This window comes from Lissotriton vulgaris, chromosome 1_1 (genome assembly GCF_964263255.1).
Source record: "Lissotriton vulgaris chromosome 1_1, aLisVul1.2, whole genome shotgun sequence".
Taxonomy (NCBI): Eukaryota; Metazoa; Chordata; class Amphibia; order Caudata; family Salamandridae; genus Lissotriton; species Lissotriton vulgaris.
This window is the reverse complement of record NC_141685.1, coordinates 883,909,564-883,935,064: the sequence shown is the minus strand read 5'-3', so window position 1 is coordinate 883,935,064 and position 25,501 is coordinate 883,909,564. Positions and strand designations below refer to the sequence as shown.

Here is a 25,501-nt window from a genome sequence, read left to right as displayed (position 1 = left end):
AGACTTCACATGCATCTGGTTCAGGAGTGCCTTACAAGACCGTAGTCTCAAGTGGAGGGTCTGATGGAGGATTTGGTTTTGATAAAGGCCATCACTCGCTGCTGTGGTGGAAAAGCAATAGTCTGTTGCAGGGCAGGCCCTTTACAGACCCAGTTCCACAGGTGATTATCACAGCGCATCTCTAGCTGGCTGGGGAGCACATCTCAGCTCCATGACAGTCCAGGGTCTGTGGTTGCATCATCTACTGGGTCTCCACAACAACTGCTTGGAACATTTTAGCCATTTAACTTGCTCTCAAAGCTTTTATTCTACAGATTCAAAGCAAAGTAGTCCTTGTGCGTACAGACATGACTGCCATGTTTTATCTGCAGCAACACGGGGTGCATACTCACCTCACCTGTCTGCCCTAGCGTAATAGATGTGGCTTAGGTCAATCCCTCATAATTAAGTTCATCCACTAGTAGCGTATCTTCCGGGAGTGGACAATGACTCTGCATACCTGTTCAACAGGACGCAGCTACCAGTCCATTAATGTTAACTCCACCTTCAAGTTCTACTCCCTTGCTTCCGCAGGTGGGACACTCTATGCATAGACCTTTTCATCACATTTGAAAAGCCAAAATGCCCTAACTTTGCTTTTGCAGCGTGAATCTTTCTAGATTCACTATGCTGTGCATATTCCGCTATCTGTTGGTTGGGTCCGGAATCGTAGTCTTTTTTTCTCTTTTTTTTTTCGTAGCCCAGGTGGGCGTCGACGTCCCACCATTTGGTGTACCTTCGGTGACGTCGGCATGCTTCCGGCGGAAGCTCCCACCCTTGGGCGCCATCTTCAGATTCTTTTTTCCGCCATTGGGTCTGGATCATCGCGTGAAGCTCCAGAAGTTTTGGAGGAGAAAAATACGCAAATTTCTTCAGGAAAAAACTCGAGAAGACCAGAAGCTGATCATCAGAACCGGGACGACGAAGGATAGGAACCTCGAGATCTCCAACGTCCGACAGAGAATGCGCACACAGGGGGATCCTTAAGCGCAGTAATGGACAACACACCATTTAAATTCTGCAGTAATTGCCACCACAAGTACACGCAGAGAGACCAGCACCCGGTCTGCAACCTCTGTCTGCCTATCGACCACGGGAGCAAGGACTGCAACGCCTGCTCAATCTTCACGCCGAAGACGCTGAGGATTCGGGAAAAACAGGGTATATCTCACCACACGATGCAGGGCAAGGCTCTGTCGCTGTACGACCTGGGCCTCTCCACAGACGACGAGGACAACATCGCCAAAGGTCCAGATGTCTCCACGGTCGCAGAGACCGATAAGAAATCGTCAGACAAGGTAGGAGAGCCTACGACCCCAAAACCCCGACAGGGCCTCGAAAACCTGAGGGTGACTCTCGAAAATCAGAGTCTAGAACATCGAAGGGAGCACCGGCGTCAATCTTCGACGACCGAAGGTGCGGTCCCCGAAAAACAGCCCAGCGGATCCTTCGAGAAGGACTCCCAGACGGCAAAGACCAGCGAAAAGCAAAGGTCCTCGAAGCAAGCTCCCGAAAAGGGATCCTCGACTTCGAAAGAGAAGGAGCCGAAAGCTGCTTCGACGTCGGCGAGGCAGTCGAAGAGGGCGGCCAAAACGCTCGACGCCGAGCAGGCAACACAGATGGAGAGAAAGAAAAGCAGGCTCGAGGCCCTGATGGAAAACATCATCCAGAGGAAGAGGGACTTCGAAGACAAAATGAAAAGCTACAGGATCCCTTCGAAGCCCACAACGGTCCTCGAAGAGATAGAAGAACACGAGGAGTTCGACGCCGAAGAGCCGCCGAAAACTCTGCAGCCCTCGGAGCAGGGAGCAGAAGAGGACCTCTATTACACAGAGGGTGACTATAGGGACCCGCGTTCGAGCTACGACTCGGGATCCTCGACGGCTCAGGACCAGGATTAAGCAGGACATTGAGGCCAAAAACCCGGAGGAGGCTGTGGAAACATACCCCTCGAGGCCTTCGCCGCCAGACGATATTGGGACCTACTATGAAGTCGTCAAGAAGGCTGCAGCAGCTTATGGAGTCAAATTGGAGGAGGAGACGGCTAAGGCAGATTTCCTGCTGGAAACCTTGCTCCCTGCACAGACAAAAAGCCACTTCCTGCCCATGCTGAAGAGTATCATGGCACAGGGCAAAGAGGAGTTCAGAGAACCAGCTACCTGCCGGTCAGTCACACCAAGGACGGAGAAAAAGTACAAGTTCTCTTCCTAGGACCCCCCCTTACATCCAGGGGACAGTTTCAGCAGACTCAATTATAGCCGCAAGGGCCAGAAGAAGGGCCAACGTCCCAACAACATCTGGGCCACCACCTGACAAGGAAAACAGGAGGATGGACCTAACAGGCAGAAAAATTGAGAGAAACGCAGCAATGCACTGGAGGATGGCAAACTCAAACGCCCTTCTCAACAGGCACCAGTACCAACATTGGGACGAGATGAACCAATTGCTCAAGCACCTCCCAGAGGAACACCAGCAGAGAGCCGCTCACCTCGTGGAAGAGGGGAAAAGCATTGCAAACTCATGCCTGAAGTCAGCCTTGGACGGGGCAGAAACATCCAGCAGGCTGATGGCTATAGGAATCACAGAGAGCAGGCAAGCCTGGCTCAGGATCACAGGCTTCAAGACGGAGGTTCAAAACAACATCCTGAACACCCCTTTCAATGGAGAAACACTGTTCGGAGCCCCAATTGATGAGAAACTCACCCAACTGAAGAAAGACAACGAGACGGCAAGGTCCCTGGTGGCCCTGCAATTCAGGGGGATGAGAAGAGGCACTCCTACGCGGAGGCCGAACGGAAACCAGCAAGGACAACCACACCAGGCGTTCCACCAGGGTCAACAGAGTGACAACCAAAGTCACCAGGGCCAGCAGAAGCAAAACTGGAACTACCAGAACAGGGGCCAGTCCTTTCGCGGGAGAGGAAACGGACGGGGCCAAAGGAGAGGCGGTGAACAACCCCCCTCTACGTGACTTCACACAGGAGAAGGTGCTCACCCGCTCAAACCCCCCGAGGGAAGAGCACGGAAAAGCAAAGAGGAGAGGGCTACACGGACAAGTCACGAAAGAACATGTAACGCCAGTAGGAGGCAGGCTGAGATTTTTCCTCCAAGAGTGGAGGAAAATAACCACAGACAAGTGGATACTCAACATCATACAGTTCGGACACTGCATAAAGTTGGAAAAGAGACCACTAAACAGAAAGTCAAAGAAAAGAGAGCACTCGGGAAGGGAGCTGCAATTGCTCCAATACGAAGCTCAAGAACTCCTCCTCAAAGAGGCCATCGAACCGGTCCCATTCAAAGAACGGAACTGGGGAGTGTACTCAAACTACTTCCTGGTGCCAAAAGTGGACGAAAGCCTAATACCCATCCTGGATCTACGGTCCCTAAACAAATATGTAAAGACTCAAAAATTCAAGATGACGTCCCTACAAGAGGTCATCCCACAGATAAAGGCCGGGGACTTCTTGTCCACCATAGACCTCAAAGATGCGTACCTGCACATCCCCTTGAACAGGCAGCACAGCACATGCTAAGATTCACAGTGAACAAGGATCACTACCAATTCACAACCCTGGCATTCGGTCTAAAGTCCGCACCAAGGGTATTCACCAAATGCCTCGCAGCAGCGGCCGCACATCTGCGAAGAGAGGGGATACAGGTGTACCCCTACCACGACGACTGGCTCGTAAAGGCAAGCTCTTACAGGACATGCAAGGATCATGCAGAACAGGTCACAAGAACGCTAGCAAGCCTGGGATTCTCCATACACTGGGGAAAATGCTCAATGGAACCGGAGCAAGTGAAGATCTTCCTGGGAGCTCAAATCAACACCGTCCAATGCAGGGTGTTACCCAGCGAAAAGAGGACACTCTGCCTACTGAGGGAGAAACGTCACTACCAGAAGGGGCGAGCTCTGACCGTGAGGACTGTGAGCAAGATCTTGGGAATGATGGCGTCATGCATACACCTGGTCCCCAATGTACGCCTGCAGATGAGACCACTCCAAGAGTGGCTGCAACAGCAATGGTCACAAGCTACAGGAAGTTGGGAGGATCTAGTGGTTGTAACGCACAAGGTGCAGGAAGAAATTAAGTGGTGGACCAAAGAGAGGATAACAATAGGGAAGCCTCTAACGCTACCGGACCCAACTGTGACCATCACCTTAGACGCATCCCAGACGGGATGGGGCGCACACATGAACAGGCTTAGAGTGAGGGGTCTGTGGAGCCCAGTGGATGCGGTCAAACACATCAATTACCTAGAGCTGAAAACAGTGTTGCTTGCCCTCAAGGCTTTTCAGAAACAACTGTACAACCAAAGGGTGCTGATACAAACAGACAACACCACAACAATGTTTTACACCAACAAGCAGGGGGGAACACAATCATTCCCTCTGTCAAGCTTGGCACAGGAAATCTGGAGATGGGCAATACCACTCAAAATAGACCTGCTAGCCATACACCTGCCAGGGAAGGACAATGTAGAAGCGGATTGGCTCAGCAGGCAGACTTCAGCATCCCACGAGTGGGAACTCAACATATAGGAAACAGAGACTATTCAGGAGGTGGGGCACTCCGTCAATAGATCTATTTACAACACGCCAGAATGCAAAATGCCAGTACTTTGCATCCAGACAACCAGAGGCACTGTCCAGGGGAATGCCCTATGGATAAGCTGGTCAAAAACATTGGCCTACGCTTTTCCCCCCGATACAACTGATCCCCAGGGTTCTCAGCAAATGCATGACGAGCAACATGACTCTCATCCTGGTGGCATCACAATGGGCCAGGCAGACCTGGTACTCACAGATAATGGAGATGGCGCAGGGCCCACCCCACAAGTTCTCAAACAGACGAGACCTACTCTCCATGGAAAACGGAGAAGTGCTACACCCAGAGCCGGAGAGCCTCAGCCTCTCAGCTTGGCTCCTGAGGACTTAGAGTTCACACATCTAAGACTACCAGAGAGCACCCTGCGGGTGGCAAGAAGGCCCAGCACACGCAAGTGCTATGGGGAAAAATGGAAAAGATTCGCTCAATGGTGCTGCAAGAATACATTCCATAGAAGGATGACCAGGGAATCAACGGTGCTAAGATACCTCACGCGCCTAATAAAAGCTAAGCTAAGCTCATCCTCGCTGAGGGTACACCTGGCAGCGATTGTGGCATATACAAGAGGAGAAACAAGGAGAAGCTTCTGTTCGAGGCATATGGGCTGCAGATGGTACATTATGAATAGATCGCCATCTGGTGTTGGGCTCGGAAGATTGCACTTGTTTTTCTCTTGGAGAAGTCTTTTGTAGTCACAAGGCTGGTGACTCCTCCCTTGGGTTATAGTGCGCATGGGCATCTGCTCCATCCTTAGATTGTTTTTTTCCGCCATCGGGTTCGGATGAGGATCGAAGCGCTCCGGATCGACTTCGAGAAAAAGTTATATTTCGGCGCGTATTCCCTTTCCAATTCGACGGTATTGTTTATAGAGTGCGAGTTCGTTCCCATTTCGACGCGCTTCGACGTCCACACCGAAGATTTCTAACTCTACGTCGACGGGACCGGGAGGCCTATTTCGACGTAGTCCAGCCCGGAGTCCATGGAAAGAACTTCATTCAAGAAATGTCCAACGTGTGGTGCTAAATACCCCACACAAAGACCTACAGGAGGTGTGCAACCTCTGTTTGTAACCTGACCACAAATCCAGGGATTGTGAAGCCTGTGCGGCTTTCTCCCCCAAGTCGACGATTAGAAACCGTCGAGTCCGAAGACACGAGATGTCGAGGATGGAGTCGGATGCAATCCCAGAACTGTTCGAGGAAGAGGATGAGGACGGGTCGGGGTCAGAAGCGGACGAGTCTGATGTCGAAGAAGTCGACGTTCATAAAACCGTGAGTGACGATGTCCCTTTGCCAAAAAACCAACCCCAATTGGTGTCGACCCCGCCTTCGAGCCCGGTCAGACAACCGAAAAAAGTTTCCGACGCCCCGCCTTCTGGCTCGGCAACGAAACCAAAACACTCGGTCTCCCACTATGTCTGATCCGAGAAGCGGGCGACATCGGCACCAAAGCTCCATACCAAAGAGAGCTCGAAGTCTAAACATTCCATGTCGAAACCGAAACATGCTTCGACGTCGAAGACTCCCTCGACACTGAAAAAATCTGACTCGAGCAAACTCTCGGTGCCGAAAACACATAAAACAACTCTTGCATATCAGAGATCCAGCAGATGAGTGGCAGTAAATTTATGCAGACTTGTCAGACAAAGTGTTAAAATAATCCTATCCATACAAACAATCGGTACTCGATGACATCACTGCATACAAAACAGTCATCAAGAGAGCTATAGGTACCTATGGGGGTTCAGCTAGAAGAACAGTCATAGGCTTGCTTCCTCCTTAAGCACTACTACCCAACCAGAAGAGGAACCAATTCTTCCTAATGTTACCCGATGCGCTAGACCAGTAGACCGAGGCGTTCAAAGAACCACCTGAATCTAAGTCCACAACACCGAATAGTGAAAAAGTACCACTGCTTCTCTTGTAAAGACCTTTGGTGACAGCACGTAGGAGAGCAAATACCCCTACATCTATGGGGCCGCCCCCTGACCAGGAAAGCAAGAGAGTAGACTAAAAGGGAAGAAAAAAAGGAGAGGCCAGCAACAATGCAGTTGCGAAGATCCAACTTGTATGCCCGGCCTAATAGGTACACCCATCAGCCTTGGGATCAGATGAAGGAGCTCATGGAACACCTGCCAGAAGAACAAGAGCAAATGTGATGCTACATGGGGACAAGACCATCACTTATGGTTGATTAAAGTCTGCGCTGGATGCAGTGGACACAGCGAGTAGAAAACTCCTGTACGCCCACCACCTTACGTAGACATGCTTGACTGAGAATCTACAGATTTGAACAGGGGGCCTAGTCCGCTATAATTGGCATGCTCTTTACAGGGGACAGCCTGTTTGGAAAGGCAATAGACTAGGCGCTACAGCACATGAAAAAGACAATGAAACTGGCAAGGCCATAGGAGCCCTGCAGCATAAGGGAACAATCCGAGTAGTCATGACAAAGGAAGAGAACAGGCTCAAAGGAGCTAGACAGTCACACACCGCTCGTGCAACCTTCAGTCACCAATGGAGCGAGGCCACCACTCCACCACAATGGCAGTACATGATAAGTGCCAGACAGCCCTTTCCTGGCTGCATAATGAGTGGAGGGCGAACCTCAAATTGGGAAAACCACACAAGCAAGAACACCCTTCTACACAAGTCAATAGTAGGAGGAAACATCAGAGCATTCTTGAAGGAATGGCAAAAGATCACCTCTGACAAATGGATACTAAATATTCTAAGATATGGCTATTGCCTAGAGTTTCAAAGTTACCCTCGATAATACCACCAAAAAGGAATAGAGTAAAGGGAGACAAACATCCATGATTACAACAGGAAGTGGAAGACTAAATAAGTAAACACATTACAGAAATAGTTTCCTCGAAGCAAAGACTCAAACTACTTCCTAGTACCAAAACCAGAAAAGACATTAAAACTAACACACCACCGAGGAACACACGTTCATAACACAAAAATTCAAAATGACAGTGTTGCAAGAAGTCAAACCTCTTAAAGATCCCTACTTACATATACCAATGAACAGACGACAAACAATTCCTCAGATCTGTGGTGGACAAGACACTACAAATTCAAGGTTGTACCATTCGGTATAAAATCAGCCCCACAAGTGTTCACAAAATGCTTAGCTATGGGTACATCTCAGACGAAAGAGAATACACGTCTATCAATACTTTAAAGACAGGCCAGTGAAACTGAAGAAGAGCTCCCAGTGCAGGAAGAATACCAACAAGGTCATACAAACTCTACACACACACTAGGTTTCTCCATCAATAATGAAAAATGATCACAGAACCCAGACATGCAGAAAACATTCCTTGGGAGCTATACTGAACTCTTGGACTATGAAGGAGATACCAGAGTCAAGGGTCAAAGAGATAGTGTAGCAGTCTCCTCTACCACAAGAAGCAATGTCTGATGGTGAGGACAGTGGAAAAATGATGGGCATGTTCAACACATGCATTTCCCAAGTACCACACAAGACCACATATGAGACCAATACTGGAATTGTCACAAGCAGCCGGGAGTTGGGATGATCTAGTGGTTGTTACGGACAACGTTCAGAGAAAAATGGAATGATGGAATCTACAGAATCATACAGTGGGGAACCAATTTAAACCACCAACTCCTTTAGTGGCCATCACAACAGATGCATCCCACATAGAATGGGGAGCTCACATGGACCAGCTAAACATCTGTGGGAGCTAAAACAAGAAGTGCTGATGCAAATCTTGCAAATATGGTCATTACCACAAATAGACCTATTCGCAACACACAAGAACACAAAATCCCAAAGTTGAATATCCATGTTCTACCATCCAGTCACGGAGGAATGCCCTGTTGATAAGATGGTCAGGTTGATTTGCTTACCCCTTTCCACCAACTCCAATTATACTGAAGGTAATGCAGAAGTGCAGGCAGAAGGATTTTAGCCTAATCCTGATAATCCCACAGATTTGGTTCTCGCACCTCATTGAGATATCCCAATGACAGTAGATCACACACCCAGCACACCAAGACCTGCTGTCAAAGAAGGCAAAACTGGTATGGAACCCAGAGCCAAACACACTCTGTTGACTGCATGGCTCCTGAGGATGTACAGTTTGGTCAACTCAATTTGACAAGGAGAGCAATGGAGATTCTAAAAGTTGCCAGGCGACCAACAACAATGAATTGCTACAGCAATAAGTGGAATAGATTTGTACACTGGTTAAACAAAGCAGGGAAACTAAGGGTGGGCGTAGTACACCACTGTCATTAGATATGGCATACCTGATAGACAAGCACCTCTCCTGTGCCTCTATTGAGCTTCACCTAGCAGCCATTGTAACATATACAAGAGGCATACTAAGGAGAAGTTTCTTCACCACACCAGTAGTAAAATGCTTCCTTGAGGGAGCAAAGGTGGTGTCCTTCCAAAGAGCTCTCCCATGCCCCCATGGAACCTGAATGTACTATTTTCGCAACAAATGACTTCACCATTTGAACCAGTGCTAAGCGCACTGTTCATATTCTTAACTCTTATGTTTTCATTCCCCATCACCTTGCTAAGAAAGGTCCGTGAAATACAAGAACTCTTCACCAAAGAACCATGTCTTCGAATACATAAGGACAAAGTGGTGATGAGAACAAACTCAACGGTAGTACCTAAGATTGTTTCAAAATTCCACTATAACCAGGCCATCCACTTACTGGCCTTTTTTGAACAACCTAAGACCCAAGCAGAGAAGGCCCTGCACACAATGTATGTCCAAAGGGCAGTAATGTCCTACTTAGAAAGATCTAAATCCATCTGGAAAGGAGAAAAGTTAAGTTTGAGGCATATGAGCTGCAGATTGTACATTTAGCATTAGATTGCCACCTGGTGTTGGGCTCGGATGATTGCATGTTGTCTTCTTGGAACAAGTCTTTGTAGTCACGAGATAGGTGACTCCTCCCTTGGACAATAGTGCGCATGGGCATCGGCTCCATCCTTAGATTGTTTTTTTCCGCCCCTGGATTCGGATGAACTTTTTCCGCTCCGGCTAGAAATAGACTTTTCAAGCACTTCGAAGCGCAAAAAATTTCCCAAAACTCTCCAAACTAACTTTGATACCGACTAATATCGTTTCGAATCCATCAGCTCGATTCCGGTCGTCGACGCGGGCCGTTGGGCCTATCCACGCCGTGAGGCCTACACCTCATGGGAAGTTCGCCATTCAAGAGATGCCCCGGGTGTGGAGAAAAGTTTCCACGCTGTGACCAACTCGAGCTCTGCAATCTGTGCTTATTGCCAGAACACGACGAATCCAGATGTACAGCCTGCGCGTCCTTTTGATCCAAGAAAATCATCAGAGAGCGGAGGGCCCGTCAACACGACCTGCAGAGATCAGCTCCGGAAACAAGGAGGTTCCGCTCGTTCCTGAAGAAGATTCCGATGATCTCCACATCGTATCAGAGGCAGACAACTCAGATGACTCCATACCATCGGGTCAGCGCGTGAGTACTACTGCCCCTGCACAATACACAGCACCCAGATCGAAGGCAAAGGTCAACACTCCGCCTCCGGGGCCCAGTCGCGACCGAAAAACCATTTCGACAGCCCTGCCATCGAGCCCGGCCCCGAAGAAAGTAACTAAGCCTTCCGGTAGCTCGGTACCGAGCTAACTGCACATGCCGATTCCACCAGCTCCCTCGGCACCGTAACCGAAAGAAGTCTCAGCTCCGAAATGGTCGACTTCTAAAGACAAGGGTACGAAGCTAGCGGCCGACGCCTCGAAGCCGACGAGACCAGCTTCCACTCCGAAGACACCGTCTTCGGTGACGAAACCGACAAGGCCTGATTCTGACATGTCCAAGACCTCGAAACAGCCTACGATACCGAAAACAACACCTTCGGCGTCAAACTACGCCAAAGGACACTGTAACAACTCCTAAGGCTAAAGACAAGCAACAACCTCGTCCGGTACCGAAAAAATCGGCACCTTTAAAGGTTCCACAGGGAGAAGAACTTTTCCAGCCAGATCCTCTGCAAAAGATCTACATTGACCCAAAACAGGTCAGGTGTCCACTACACCTCACAAGAAAAGGAAGGCAGATGAGACATCAACACCTGTGATTCCTGCCAAGAAGGACTCTGCCACATCCCCTATGCACCCTTCTTCACCTATACTTCCTTCTCCTTCATCTCCTGCTCCTCTTAACAATTCACCTCCGATGTCTCCTTCACATTCTCCTCTCTTATCACCACACTCACCTCAAAATGATGACTAGTATAGTTTAGGAGGAGCTTTAGACACAGATGAGCCTTTCCCATATCCTACAGGTGACAGTCTGGGAGTACCCAAACCCACAGGATATACCAGATATTCCTGACCCACAGTCATACCCATCAACACCTTCTCCCCCAGAAGATGACATTGGCTTTGGGCACCTATTAAACAGAGCTGCCATTTACCATGGGGTTACAATGCATTCTGATGAGGCAGAGGAAGACTTTCTATTAGATACATTTGAAAAATCACAGAGATCTGTCCGTATTCTTCCTATGATAACAGGGGTCATCAAACATGCGCCTGAAATTTTTAAAGACCCTGTACGTACTAGAATTGAGAAAAAAATATATGCCTGCACCTGCAGATCCAACCTACATTAAGGGACAACTACCATTAGACTCACTAGTTGTGTCAAATGCTAGGAAGAGAGCAAACTCACAAACTTCAGGTGAGGCACCCCCACCTGACAAAGAATCCAAGGTCATAGATGCCTCAGGCAAAAGAATAGCTGCGCAAGCTACCAACATATGGCGCATAGCTAATACACAAGCACTCCTTTCACTATATGATAGGGCTCATTATAATCAGTTAGAAAAACTGCTAGAACATCTACCTGACCAAAATAAGGCACAAGCAACTTACCTCATACAGGAAGGCATGCTTATTTCTAATGCCTCAATCAAGTGTGCACTAGATGTAGCGGATACTGCATCGAGGGCTGTAAATACCAGTGTCTTACTTAGGAGACATGCGTGGCTACGCATTTCAGGATTTAAACAGGAAGTGCAAACTACCATTTTAAATCAGCCATTTAATCACAAACAATTATTTGGTCCAGAAGTAGACACAGCACTTGAGAAGATAAAAAAGGATACATACCCTGCCAAATCTATGGGAGCTTTACAGTCCACACAAACTAGAAGTTCCTTTCGTCGCTCCTTCTATAGAGGGGGCTCCAAACAAACTGGTGCAGATAACACAACATCCTTCAAATCGAACACACAAACCTCCTCTAGCAAGGGATATTTTTGAGGAGGATATAGAGGTAACAACAATAAAGGAAGAGGTCGAGGTAACAACGGTAATCAAACCTCTTCCACCTCAAAACAGTGACTTCCCTCTGCTCCCCCAACAGCATTCCGCTCCTGTGAGGGGCAGATTAACGCAATTCCTGCCTGTCTGGAACTCCATCACAATAGACAAGTGGGTACGACAGATTATCCAGTATGGTTATTGCCTAGAACTTACAGCAACCCCTCCACACATACCACCCAGGCAGCGTCCAATGTCTACAGAACACCTTACTCTGCTCAAACAAGAAGAGTGTCACTTCTACAAAAGGACGCAATATAAGTAGTTCCTTTACAAGAACAAGGAACATGGGTTTACTCGCTGTACTTTCTAATTCCCAAGAAGGACGGGACACTAAGACCAATTCTCGACCTCAGGCCCCTCAATCATTACATGCAATCAGATCATTTTCATATGATCACTTTACAACAAGTGCTCCCACTGCTGCAACAATGCGATTTCCTTACAACACTAGACCTAAAGGACGCCTACTTCCACATTCCTTTACATCCTGCTCACAGGAAGTATCTAAGGTTTGTACTCGAAGGACAACATTATCAGTTCAAAGTCCTTCCATTCTGAGTGACAACGGCACCACGAGTATTCACAAAGTGCCTAGCAGTAGTAGCAACACATCTCAGAAGACAAATACATGTCTTCCCTTATCTAGACGATTGGCTCATAAAAGCCAAGTCATTCAATCAGTGTGTCCAACACACATCAGACAATTCAAAGGTTGCACAACTTGGGGTTCACCATCAACTACACCAAGTCACACCTAAAACCCTCTCACATACATCAGTATCTTGGGGCTACAATAAGTAAGTCTACAGCTCTAGCATATCCCAGCCCAGCAAGGATACAGAGCATTCAAGCCTTAGTCACAGTCTTTCAACAGCAACAAGCTCTGCAAGGCAGAGTGTTCATGAGACTAATAGGCATGATGGCATCTTGCATCTTCATAGTACCACATGCAAGACTGCAGATGCGTCCGTTACAGGAATGCCTAGCACAGCAGTGGAACCAGGCTTAATGTCAACTAACAGACCTGGTGTTGGTAAACAGCCGCACACATCGCTCTCTGCAGTGGTGGAACACCAAAAACTTGACAAAAGGGCGACCGTTCCTCGAACCTGTTCCACAGCTAGTGCTCACAGCAGACTCATCCCCTCACAGGATGGGGAGCCCATCTCCTACATCATACAACTCAAGGACAATGGAACAGTCAACAAAAATTGTTCCATATCAACCATCTAGAGCTGCTAGCAATATTCTTAGCACTCAAAACATTCCAAGTACAGAACAAAGCTGTCTTGATCCGGACGGACAACATGACAGCCATGTATTCTATACAAAAAGGGGGGGGGACACTCTACAACGGTCCCAGCTCGCACGAAACATTTGGAGATGGGCCATTCCACAAAATATATATCTGTTGGCAGAGCACCTTCCAGGAGTTCACAATCAGATAGCAGATCTGTTGAGTCGGCAGACACAACAAATTCACGAATAGGAACTACATTCGCAGGTTCTTCAACCTTTCTTTCACAAGTGGGGTCATTCAGACATAGATCTGTTCGCCACACACGAAAACGCAAAATGCCCAACCTTCGCCGCCAGGTTTCCACACCCGCTGTCCAAGGGCAATGCGATATGGATGAACTGGTCAGGCAAATTTGCGTACGCTTTTCTGCCACTACCACTAATACTATTAGTAGTGCGCACTCTCAGACAACAGTCTCTCACACTAATCCTAGTAGCTCCCACATGGGCACGTCAACCATGGTTCACCACACTGCTAGAACTATCTCTAGTTCCACACCAAAACTACGGCTGACTCCATCCCTGCTCACGCAGAATCATGGAGACATCCTGACCCAAATCAACTGAATTTGGCGATCTGGCTCCTGAGGTCTTAGAGTTTGGTTGGTTATCCTAACCTACCACCAGACTGTATGAACATTATTAAGGAGGCCAGGAGACCTACTATGAGAGCTTGTTATGCTGCTAAATAGAAGAGTTGCCATTTATTGCAACGAATAACCAAATTGACCCCCTAGATGCTTCCATCCAGAATATCATTTGTTACCTTTTACCTTTTACATTTACAAAGGTGTAACTTGGCATATTCATCCATACGCCTGCACCTTGCAGCAATTGCAGCATATTTACAAAACAGACAACATCTGTCTCTTTTCAGAGTACCTGCAATTAAAGCTTCTATGGAAGGATTAAAAAGAATCATACCACCCAGGTTGCCGCCTTCTCCAGTATGGAACCTAAACGTTATTGCGAAGCTAATGGGACCCCCTTTCGAGCCCTTGCGTAAATGTGAACTGCAATTCCTCACGTGGAAAAAAACTTTCCTTATTGCTATCACTTCTCTTAGGAGAGTAAGTGAGATACAAGCGTTCACAATACAAGAACCATTTTTACAACTACGCCGTAATAAAGATCTGTAGAATTACCTGTGTTTTTCCCAAACCCAGACTCTGTGGCAGAAAGAGCTCTACACACATTAGATATTAAAAGAGCTATTCTCTACTATATAGATAGGACTAAATCTTTTCGAAAAACAAAACTGTTTGTGTCTTTCTCTCCACCTCATAAAGGCAACCCCATCTCTAAAGGTGGCATTGCAAGGTGGATTGTAAAATGTATACAAATATGCTATCAAAAAGCGAAACGTACATTAACAGTTCCTCCTAGAGCGCACTCAACACGCAAACTAGGAGCCTCTGTGGCTTTCTTAGGAAACATCCTCCTAGAGGACATATGCAAAGCAGCAACATGGTCTACAACACACACCTTCACTAAACACTACTGTGTTGATGTGCAAGCCAAGCAGCAAGCTGTAGCAGGCCAAGCTGTCTTTAAAACTCTTTCAAACTACTGCAACAGCATATGCCTCGAACAGAAAATTCTACTTACCAGTATGCATCTGTTCTTGGCATGTAGAGCTGCAGAGTGTACACGCCCTCCCGCCTCCCCGGGACCTGTATCTGTTCCAGTTTTATCTTACTTAGATGCACATGCATGGACATCTTTTTTCTTTACTTCTACTAACTCGATCATTTCCCATCATGGCGAAAAAACAATCTAAGGATGGAGCCGATGCCCATGCGCACTATTGTCCAAGGGAGGAGTCGCCTATCTCGTGACTACAAAGACTTCTTCCAAGAAGACCGCAACATGCAATCATCCGAGCCCAACACCAGGGGGCGATCTAATGCTAAGTGTACAACTCTGCAGCTCTACATGCCAAGAACAGATGCATACTGGTAAGTAGCATTTTCCTTGTGTCTTTCACACACGCAAGAAGGGACTCCCCGGTCACCAAAGGAATTTTCACAAGATCGATAGTGCAAACAATACAATACTGTTACATTGCAGGGGGAGAAACACTTATTGAAACACTGCAAGCAAACTCAATAAGGAAGAAGGGAGCAACACTCCCCTTCCTAGGTAGTGTTGCAGTAGAAGACATTTGTGCAGTTTCCACATGTTATCGGCACACCCCTTTGCAAAACACTACTGTGTGGATATTCACATCAACTAGGAGGCAGAAGTGGGCCAAAGACTGCTGAAACATTTGTTTGGAAATACACCCTCTAAAGGACCCTGCCTAGCCACAGAAAAAGATACAGCTTTATAATCAATGCACAGCATGTGAAACCAGAAAAGTTTCATGCTGAAAAACGAAATGGTTACTGGTAGGAGTAGTTTTGCACCTTGAAGAATTTTCTGGATTCACATGCTGCCCACTAGTAGAGGTATATTTACAAACTTAACACAGAGAGAACATTAACGAACATAAAGGAAGCCAGTCTTTCACATTGCAAGGAGAATAGAGAGGAAAAAAAAGAATCCGAAGATGGCGACTGCATCAAAGGATTTCAGAAGCATACATCTGTAGTCACTCAAAGGGTTTACACCAAAATAGTAGACACCCACATGTTCTTTGCCCACTACAAGAAGCTCCCCAACTGGCTGGACTTTCCCACTCAAAATTGCTGTAAAGTCACACCCTGACAGCTCAACCTGGCAATTTGGCTCCTGAGGGCCTAGATTTCGGTTACCATGGCGTACCGGGGTGCATGGATATACTGGCAAAAGCCCACTATGCACACCTGTTAGGCTCCTGAGTGGAAGCTCCTTGTCTGCTACTGTACTACAAAACCCACTCATCCCTTCGGTGCAGGACATCATTTTCTCCTACATTTACAAAAGTCAAGGTCAGCCTACACATCAATCAGGCTACACCTAGCCGCCATCTCTGCATATATGCAGACCAGGGCCTTGGTTCTTGGAACCAATCATAAGTTCTTATCTAAGGTGGTTTTCCCATTCCACCTTAACCAAACAATTGAGCTCCCATTTATTCCCCCACAAATGATGTAGCTTGAAAAAGTACTCCACACTCTTGACGTTAAACGTGCTCTCCTGTATTACATAGACCGGACAAAATCAGTAAAATGCAAAAACTACTGTAGCTTTTTCATAGCCTCATAATGGCGATGCCGTTTCTGAGGCACGGATCGCCAGGTGGATTTTCAAATGCATTCCAATTGGTAATGCTAAAGCTAAATGAACCTGATCTTCTTGTATCAGCGTTACAAAAGGGGGTGGTGATGGACGGAGCATCTGAATCAATCAAACACTCACACCCAGTCAGAAGATCTGGGTTTAATCCATCACCGTTCTTTAGCCCACTCTGCCACCCCAGTTCAGACATGGCTATATGCAAATCAGTCTGACCCTGTGCCTCATGGGAACAGTCCAGCCCGAACTGCCAAGCCATGTCTTCCCTGGACCGGAAACAAGCTTCCGAGGACCGGTTTCTGGCATTCCAGCCGTCTTCAGCCCGGCTTGCTTGAATCCAGTGGCAAAGTGAGCAAGGGACTCACATCTGAGCATACCCTGCCACACTTATTGCGGCCAAAAGCGGTACAAAAGGGCCCTTCTTGTGCACTTCTTGTATCGGGGCACATTTCTCCCACAAACGGGGACCTACCATGGTTTTTTTGGGGAACATATCTATTGCAGATATCTAAAGAGCTGCTACGTGGTCCATTCCGCACTCATTAACAAACCATTACAGTGTGGACTTAGTAGTGCTGCTGTAGAATCACATTTACACCCCCCCCAAGCTGCCAGCGTTTGTTCAGAGGCTTTCATTTTGATCTTAATAGTCTTTCAACACTCTTTGGACACTATTTATATGCTACACCTTATTCCAGCCCTACTCGCCCGTTACTTCAAAACAATGGTGTCCTGCCCATGCACACCTACAAAGGAGGAGTCACTGAGAACTCGAGACTCGAAAGACTTCTTTGAAGAAAAGTAACTCACAAACCTCCAAGCCCAACAATAGATGGCAGGAGTATGCAGAGCATGTGAAACCACAGCACTTCATGTAACGAACAGATGCTAACAGCATAAGTAAATAATCCTTACAGGTAAGTAACTGGTTTCTTTTGCAGAATGAAATCTATTTTAACTTCTCATGCTTTGCCCAGATTATGTAGCATTATTACCACTCCTGGGAAGGTGGGTTAGAGAAAGGAGTAAAAGCAAATTGATTTTTAGTAAAGCTTGAGAAACTGCTGTCTCCTTCTGTGACTCGGACTATACGGTAGTGAAGGTGTATTCTGAGGACCATTTGGTATCTATGAAAATATTGTGCTTGGGCACATCAGTCATAAATGCTATGGTAGCTTTTGATTTCTAGTTAAATGTGCCCTTAGTTTAACGACTAAGGACTTATTAGCTAGTGAATATCACAGCTCAGTAGTTTGAATAATCCATCTAGCAGTAGTGTGTCCTACAAAGAACCGATTGGTCTTTTTGAGGTCTTTGGTAACTTATGTAATATATAGCTGTCCTGATAGTCAATGTGTGCAAAGTGTTCTCAGCTATGTTTGAAGGTTTCTGGAAAAAAGCTGGTAGTATGATTTTGATTTATGTGAAAAAACCATAAGACCTTTGGTAGAAAGTTGGGGTGAGTTCTCATTACTACCTTGCCTCTGTCTATGCATGAGGGTTTAGCACGGAGTGCCTGTAACTTACTCGCTCTTCTTATTGAGATAATGGCCACTAGGGAGACTACTTTTAAAATAAAGTGTGTTAGTGAGGCTTCGTCCATGGGCTCAAAAGATGTTGTTAACCCTACTAACCTCAAATTAAGGTTGCACTGAGAGGTAAGTAATGTCCTTAAAGGAAACCTTCTCTTTTCTCCTGTGAACCTTTTAACTGAGGGAATAGTGAAGATGTGTTTAGCCTGCATTCCTCATGTAAGCAGCAGTAGCCAACAAATGTACTCTTAGTGAAGCACACAATAGTTTACATTTAGTGAGATGTGTGTGATATTAGACTGACAGTGCTGTGATTCACCATGTCTTGGAACTAATCTATGCACCATGCTAAGAATCTGTGCCACTTAAAGCCGTAACATCTAGTGGTTGGTTTCCTTGCCTCTTGAATAATGCCTTTGGGTTAAGTGCAAGTGTTGAATCTCACTTATTTCAGGAGCCACACCCTCAAATGTAGCTTCTATGGGTTTGGGTGAAAATCCCTCCCCTGTTTCCTGGATAGAATGACCTAGAGTAAAGGAATTTAGACAAACTGTTGATCTGACAGTTGTAGTACATGTGAAAACCATTGCTGACATCAGTGTTAGAGCTATCAGGATAGTAGTCATGTTGGAGACTCTGAACTTTTTTTTAGAATTATTGGAATCAGTGGTACTGGGAGGAAAAGCATACACATATGTTATGTAGCAACGGATTGACAGGCCATGCCCCAAAGACTACAGGTGGTAATGCTTAGATTCACAGGACTGGCATTTTTTGTTGTATGCGTTTGCAAAAAGGTGTACTTGAGGCATTCACCAGTGCTGAAAGTGTGTCTGCTGTACACTGCTTCAACTCCCAGTTGTCAGAGCAGCTTATGTGTTCTACTTAGCTCATCAATCAATCAGGAGTTTGTAGCGCACTACTTACCTGTGAGGGTCTCAAGGCGCTCGGGAAGAAAGAGGTGCAAGTAGATCATTAGAGTGGGAGTTTGTTCCAGGTCTTGGACCCCAGGTAGGAGAAGGATCTACCACCTTCTCTGGCCCTGTGGATGTGGGGGACCCTGGCTAGGGAAAGGAAAGAGATTTGTTTGTTGAGGTATTTGGGTTTGGTGTTATTGAGGGCTTTGTAGGCATGTGTGAGCATTTTGAAATTTATTTTTCTTTCGATGGGTAGCCATTGGAGCTTGTAGAGGTGTTGGGTGAAGTGATCATGTGGTGGTACGTCTAGTATAAGTCTGGCAGCGGCGTTCTAGACAGTCAGGAGTTTGCAGAGGAGTTTTTTGTTAATTCCGGCGTAAAGGGAGTTTCCATAGTCCAGTCTGCTGGTGATGAGTGCAGGAGTGACCGTCTTTCTGCTATTTGGGGAGGTCAGTTAATGTGGTGGGGGGGGAGATCAGTTAATGTGGCAGTTCATGGTGAGTGAAGAGTCGAGTTTGATGCCGACGTTGCATGCGTGGTCCGTTGGGGTGGGTGGGTTTCAGAGGGCGGGGAGCCACATTTTCTCTGAGTTGAGCTTTGCTTTCAGGCAGCTGCTGCTCATCAAAGTTGTGATATCTTTCATACTTTCTTGGGAACTGCGCCTGGTGATGTCTGGTTCCTTTGTGAAGGAGAGGATGAGCTGGGTGCCGTCTGCGTATGAGACTGTTAAGTCAGTGTTTTCTGACGATGGTTGCGAGAGGAGCATGGGGCTGAGGGAGTATTCCTTGGGTACTCTGCCTCAGATCTCTGTAGGCTCAGAGAGGAAGGGCTGAAAGGCTTATTCTTTGTGTTCTGCCTGAGAGCAAAGATCGGATCCAGTCTAGGTCTGTTCCCTGGATGCCGTCATGGAGTCTGATGGCTAGTGTGTGGTGGGAGACCGTGTTGAAGGCTGCTGAAAGGTCCAAGAGAATCAGCCTCTGTTGTCTACACCTAAGACACGATTTGCTACTAGTGAAATCGGTTTTTGTTATGGCCCATTTCAAGATGGTCTGAGCCAGTTGTGACAATGGGTATGACACCCTGTCCTATTTTTGCTGAGGTAGAACATCACTGCTGTGTTGTCTATTAGAATTTGAATGGTTTAGTATTGTATTTGGCTCAAACATTCCTTGGTTGCGAGGAGAGTGTTTTTTAATTCCAGGTAGTTGATGTGCTTGACAGTTTACTCTACTGACCACAACCCCATTGTTAGCAAACCTACATGTGCTTTGCACCCTGTGTGAGGCGTCTGTTATGATGGCTCCACTTCAACACATTGGTTGTTATCCCCTATTTGATTTTGTTGCTGACTTTGATAGTTACAATCATTTGATCTTCCCAATTCTGTGTTTGCAACCATGGTTGATAACCTACTCATGAAGTACCCTCATGTGTAACTTTGTGTTTTGGAATAAGGTGGATGCAAGATGCCATCATCCCTAATAGCTTTGAGTGGCCTCACTATCAAAGCTTGTGCCATTGGTAAAGATGAATGTGTGCCCAAGGATTGCTTGTTCCTTGTTCACCGTTGGGTGAGCTGTTTTTTTTCTCCTTGTGTTTATGATGAGATGACTTTTCCCAATTTTTGATTCCTAGTTATGTAACAGTGATTTCTACCTTGTGGGGTTTTGTTGGCATTGGTTGTAGGTGCTTGCTTTTACTAGCCAGTCTTCTAGGTTAGGGTTGACCTGTATGGTGTGCCTCTTCAGGTGGGATGCCACTACCACTAGTGTCTTTTTGAACACTCTTGGTGCGGTTTTAATGCGAATAGCAGTACCTTGACCTAGCAATGTTCCCCTTGCGTCATAAACTTATGGTCTTGTCTGTGTGAGGTATTTATGGGGTTGTGAATGTACTAGCCCCTTGAGAATTACTGCTGCCAGTTAGGCTCCTCTTTCCAACAATAGCATAACATCCTGCAGTGTTGTCATGTGAAACATTTGTTTTTATGTACCTATTGGCTATCTTGGGCCTAGAATAGGCTTCATGGTTGAGTCCTGTTTGAGTACTCGTAAGTATACGTAATAAATCTGTTCCTTTCTCTGTGCATGATCTTCTCTATGGCATCCTTCGGCAGCAGTTGTGCCTCTGCCTGTAGCATCTTAAATTGATCTTGTTTGTACCTCTGGTGTTTTTTGTTGGTTTGATTGTGTGCTTTCAGTAAGTCTATTCACTATCGTTGTTTTACAAAATCTACATTCCACTTGTCTGTGGTGATGAACTTGGAGGCATCTAAGAAGGCCTCTATACTTTCCCCTACTGGTGTTGTGTATGTGTATTTAGTGAGGGGGTTGGGAGCAAGTCATTTAGAGGATCTGAAAGTAGATCCCCTTTGAATCCCAGCACTGTTATCCTCTGCATCAGAAAAGGTTTTCTGGTACAGTTACTTCTGCCACTGTATGAAGTCGCCCTTTGGAGTGGTGTACCAGAAAAATGTACCCCCTTGGCCTCTTCTGTCTGGTGGAATAACTATTTTTAAAAGATTGTATATGAACATGCAAAGGGCCTACGTCCTTTGCCATTTCACTTGCCTTCATTACTCTGCCAAAGCTTTGCATCCAGTATCTGCACCATTGTTTGATAGGGAATGCCCTACCTATAGAATAAGAAAAATGTGGTTACATTCTCCCCTAATTCTGTTGATATCACTGGTGATACAGAAAAGCAAGAAGTCAAACATGGCACTAATTCGGATAGTCCCTGAGTGGGCCATAGAAACGTATTTCAAACTTAGTAGAAATGGCACAGGTCAAGGACATGAGGTTGCCAGCGCACCAGAACCTACTGACAATACAGAAGGATCTAGTAGACCACCTGGAACCAGCTACCTGGAGCCTAGCAGCATGGTTCCTGAGGACCTACAATTTGGTCACTTAAGTCTAACTTCAATGCTTAAAACAGCCTGATGGCCAAACACAAGGAAGGGTTACACTACAAAATGGAGCAGATTCATACATTGGTGTAATGGAAAATGCCTTAGTAGGGTCTCGACACAGGAAACAAAAGTAGTCCAGTACCTGAAACCTTCACTAGACAAACTCCTAAACGCCTCACTCAAGGTACTCTTGGCTGCCATAGTGGCATATATAAGGCTAGTAATAGAGAGATGTTTCTTTACTACACCAGTTATCAAATGATTCATGCAGGAAACACATTGACTAGCCACCCCCCCCCATCCCCAAGGACAATCCCAACACTTAAATGGATTTTGAACCTGGTGGTAACACAACAAATGACGTCCGCTTTGGAACCATTCAATAATGTGGAATACAAATATCTAATACTAAAGACAGATGTTCTGATTGCTCTTACATCATTAAGTTGAGTTAGTGAATTCCAGGCATTTTCAATGGAGAAACCTTATATAAAAATACACAAGGAGAGCTGTGATGAGAACAAATGCACAGTTTATCCCAAAGGGGGTGTCCCATTTTCATGTTAACCAAGCCATAGAATTACCTGTACTCTTTTAGCAGTCTAAAGCACAGTCAGAGGGCATTAAATAAACTAGATGCTAGTAGAATAATTGTTACTTGGGGAAAGTGAAGAACACTAGGAAGGCAGTAACAGTCTTTATATCCTGTGTACAAGCAAGCAATGGCTCTTATATCACCAAAGGCACTATGGCAAGATGGATAGACCAGACTATCCAGACATGTCACAAAACAGCAGACGTGACATTAGGTGGAAAGCTAAGGGCACACTTGAGAAGGAGGAAGGGAGCAACCGTTGCACTCCTTCGAATGTATCCCTAAATAACATTTGCGTGGCAGCCTGTGCTGGTTCATGCACAGTTTCGCAGCGCGTTACTGTGTGGTCATTCAAGCCAATAAGAAGGCTCGAGTGGGACATGTTCACAAATGTGCACACTGGCAATCCCAGCCACTATAGGGAAAACGATACAGGTATGAAATCAGAGCGCAGCATGTGAATCCAGAAAAGTTTCACACTGCAAAATGAAATGGTTAAAAAACTTTAGGAGTAGTTTTGAAGAGCGAAGGTTTTTGTGGATGCACTTGCAAACCTTGCCCAACGAGGTGAATTCTCAAAGAAGGAAGGTGTGCAAGGTATAAGAAGAGTAAACTGGACAAATTTGCAAACAGCAACAAACAAGCAACCTTCGGATGGCCCTATATTGAGGGGGTTGCAGGGTGTATGCCTAATGTCATTCAAAGCACAAACGACCAAATGGGCGACGACTTGACCATGCCCACAACAACTATAAAAAGACTAAGGAACCTATTCCGGACCTAACCACTAGATGATGTAATAATGCACAGCATATGAATCCAGAAAAGGATTACAGGTGCAAAACATCTCCTAGAGAGAAGTAACCATTTCATGGTTTAGAATTTTCCAGAGGGTCTTACAAAGGTAAATTCTCCATTTTCATTGTTCCCTCATCCTGGGAGCTGAATATAGTTTTGGAGTGAGGAAAATTCAGGCCTTCTATAGCAATGCGCCTTCTTAGATTTTTCATCAAAGAAAGGTGTAGCGTAGGACTTTTCAGGTTTGCTAAAAGTGATATTGGGTTTTTGTTCATTGTAAAGCAAGCACACTGTATAGAGAAATAAATCAGGCTAAGTTGTCAGACATGCAGCATGATTGCTTTTGCCAGTTTTGAAACCATTGGCTGCAGTAAAATAGAATATTGTTTGAAGAAGAAATAAGTCTGAAAATGTTCGTGTTTATATCATGACAGTTAATTAAATCGATAGTTGAGTGAAATGTTAAAAACGCATTACAATCTACTGTAAACACAAAACCGAGCTCTCATATAAAAGTACTAGCTGTCAACATAATAAAGTGCTGCATAGACTTTTTATAACCACAATAAAAAGAGGCACGGTTTAAGGAGTTTTAACCATTTTAAGAGTAGTGCAAGGGTATTTGACATTGATGACCAGTTGGGGACACATTTTTACAGCAAGATAGTGACATCAATAAGGGGCACGATGAGTTAAAAATGATTAAGAAAGGAAAAATCCCCACTATTGCAAATTCATGTGTAAAATACATAGATATTGACATAGACTACAAAAAATATACTGACAGCGTTGTAAACTGAAAGGTCGAATTATTAGCATTGCAAACATTTAAAAGTATAGTACCCACTTCTAGCTCAACTCTGAACATTTCTGAGAGTCACTGGATTCAGCAGCTGTCATGCCACTGCCATATTGAGGAAGAGTCCCAACCCTTTTAAAGGTTCAAGCTTACATTTGTGGAGGAAGCCTCTTACGTTCTGCAAAACTCATGAGCTTTGCAAACCATGCAGTCCGAGATAGGTGCGTCACCTGTAGACTTGCAATCACTGCTTGTCTACATAACTGAAGCCTCAGTAAAAAAAAAATGGTTTTTAGAAAGGTGCGCCTCTCGTGTAGTAACTCTGGACATAAAGAAACTGCGGAAAACAGTTTCCTTTTAGCTATTACAGAGTCTGCAGGTTTCAAACATAGTGGACTGTAGCCCTTTTGGCATGCATTTGGGTATTGGCAACCCACCCATCCGGGGTTGCAGCGGTTTATATTTCAGTTTTGTAGAGGAAGTAAAGCCCAGATTTGGGTGTGGGCCTATCTTCACCTAGTCAGTTAAGATCATCCAAACGTTCACTCTTTACCTACCTACAGCTTCATGTCTTCTACTCAGGAATGTCACCATATGCATGCATTTGGTTATCGTTCCTTTGAAGCTGACTAATCGCTCTGGTTAGACCATATCTTTAAACTGACGAGATATCTTTTAAGGTGGTTGCATGCTGTCTTTTCGCTTGAATTCGAAATTTTCATTAACCCCTTCGAGGCTGTTGACGAGCTGGGCTCGTCATGGCGTAGCCCGCTCGCACGCTGATGACGAGCCCAGCTCGTCACGCAAAGTGCGATTTGAAAAATCTCAGCGCAGGAGCGGAATTCCGCTAGCGCACATGAGGTTAATAAATGATGATCTAATGTACTTTCCTTGGCTGCTCATAGTTTAAAATAGGTTTTCAGAAATCTTCCTTTGCTTTCTATGGTTTTTGTTAAGCTGAATTCCAACCTAATCTGGGCTTAAGAACTATGCTTCGGGACCCAACGAAACTAGTCTGTAGATGTTGATGAGTTGATCTAGAAACGTGGCCTCTCTTCTAAATAATGCTTCTGACTCCTATGCACTGGTTGGGAATAATTTGACACGGAAGACTTATCATTTCATCTAATTTTGGTCCCCAAGGTCTCTTATGAAGCATTATAAGTGCATAGAACAAAGCAGAAAACTTTGCTTTTAGCAAATGTTTATTAGCAAGAATGTTCCTCAACTGTCAATACCACCCCCAAGTAGGTTACTTTAACTTGTAAACCATTCATATTCCAAGTATCCGACTTCTTGATTTTTCTACCCAAAATAAAGATTTTAGTTTTATCTAGATTTATAGTTAACCTACTGACTTTAATATAGTTGTGAAACATGTAGAGGTCATTGTAACCCAATCCTTGTTCATATCAA

At 45.6% G+C, this 25,501-nt stretch overlaps 1 protein-coding gene and 1 pseudogene across 19 annotated transcripts in view; both read left to right on the top strand.

Annotated features, from left to right (window-relative positions):
• RBFOX2 (RNA binding fox-1 homolog 2) overlaps nucleotides 1-25,501 on the top strand; it is a 617,871-nt gene that overhangs the window by 581,311 nt on the left and 11,059 nt on the right. The gene's annotated exons all lie outside the window — the stretch shown is intronic.
• Nucleotides 1,659-3,114, top strand: LOC147748100 (uncharacterized; annotated as a pseudogene).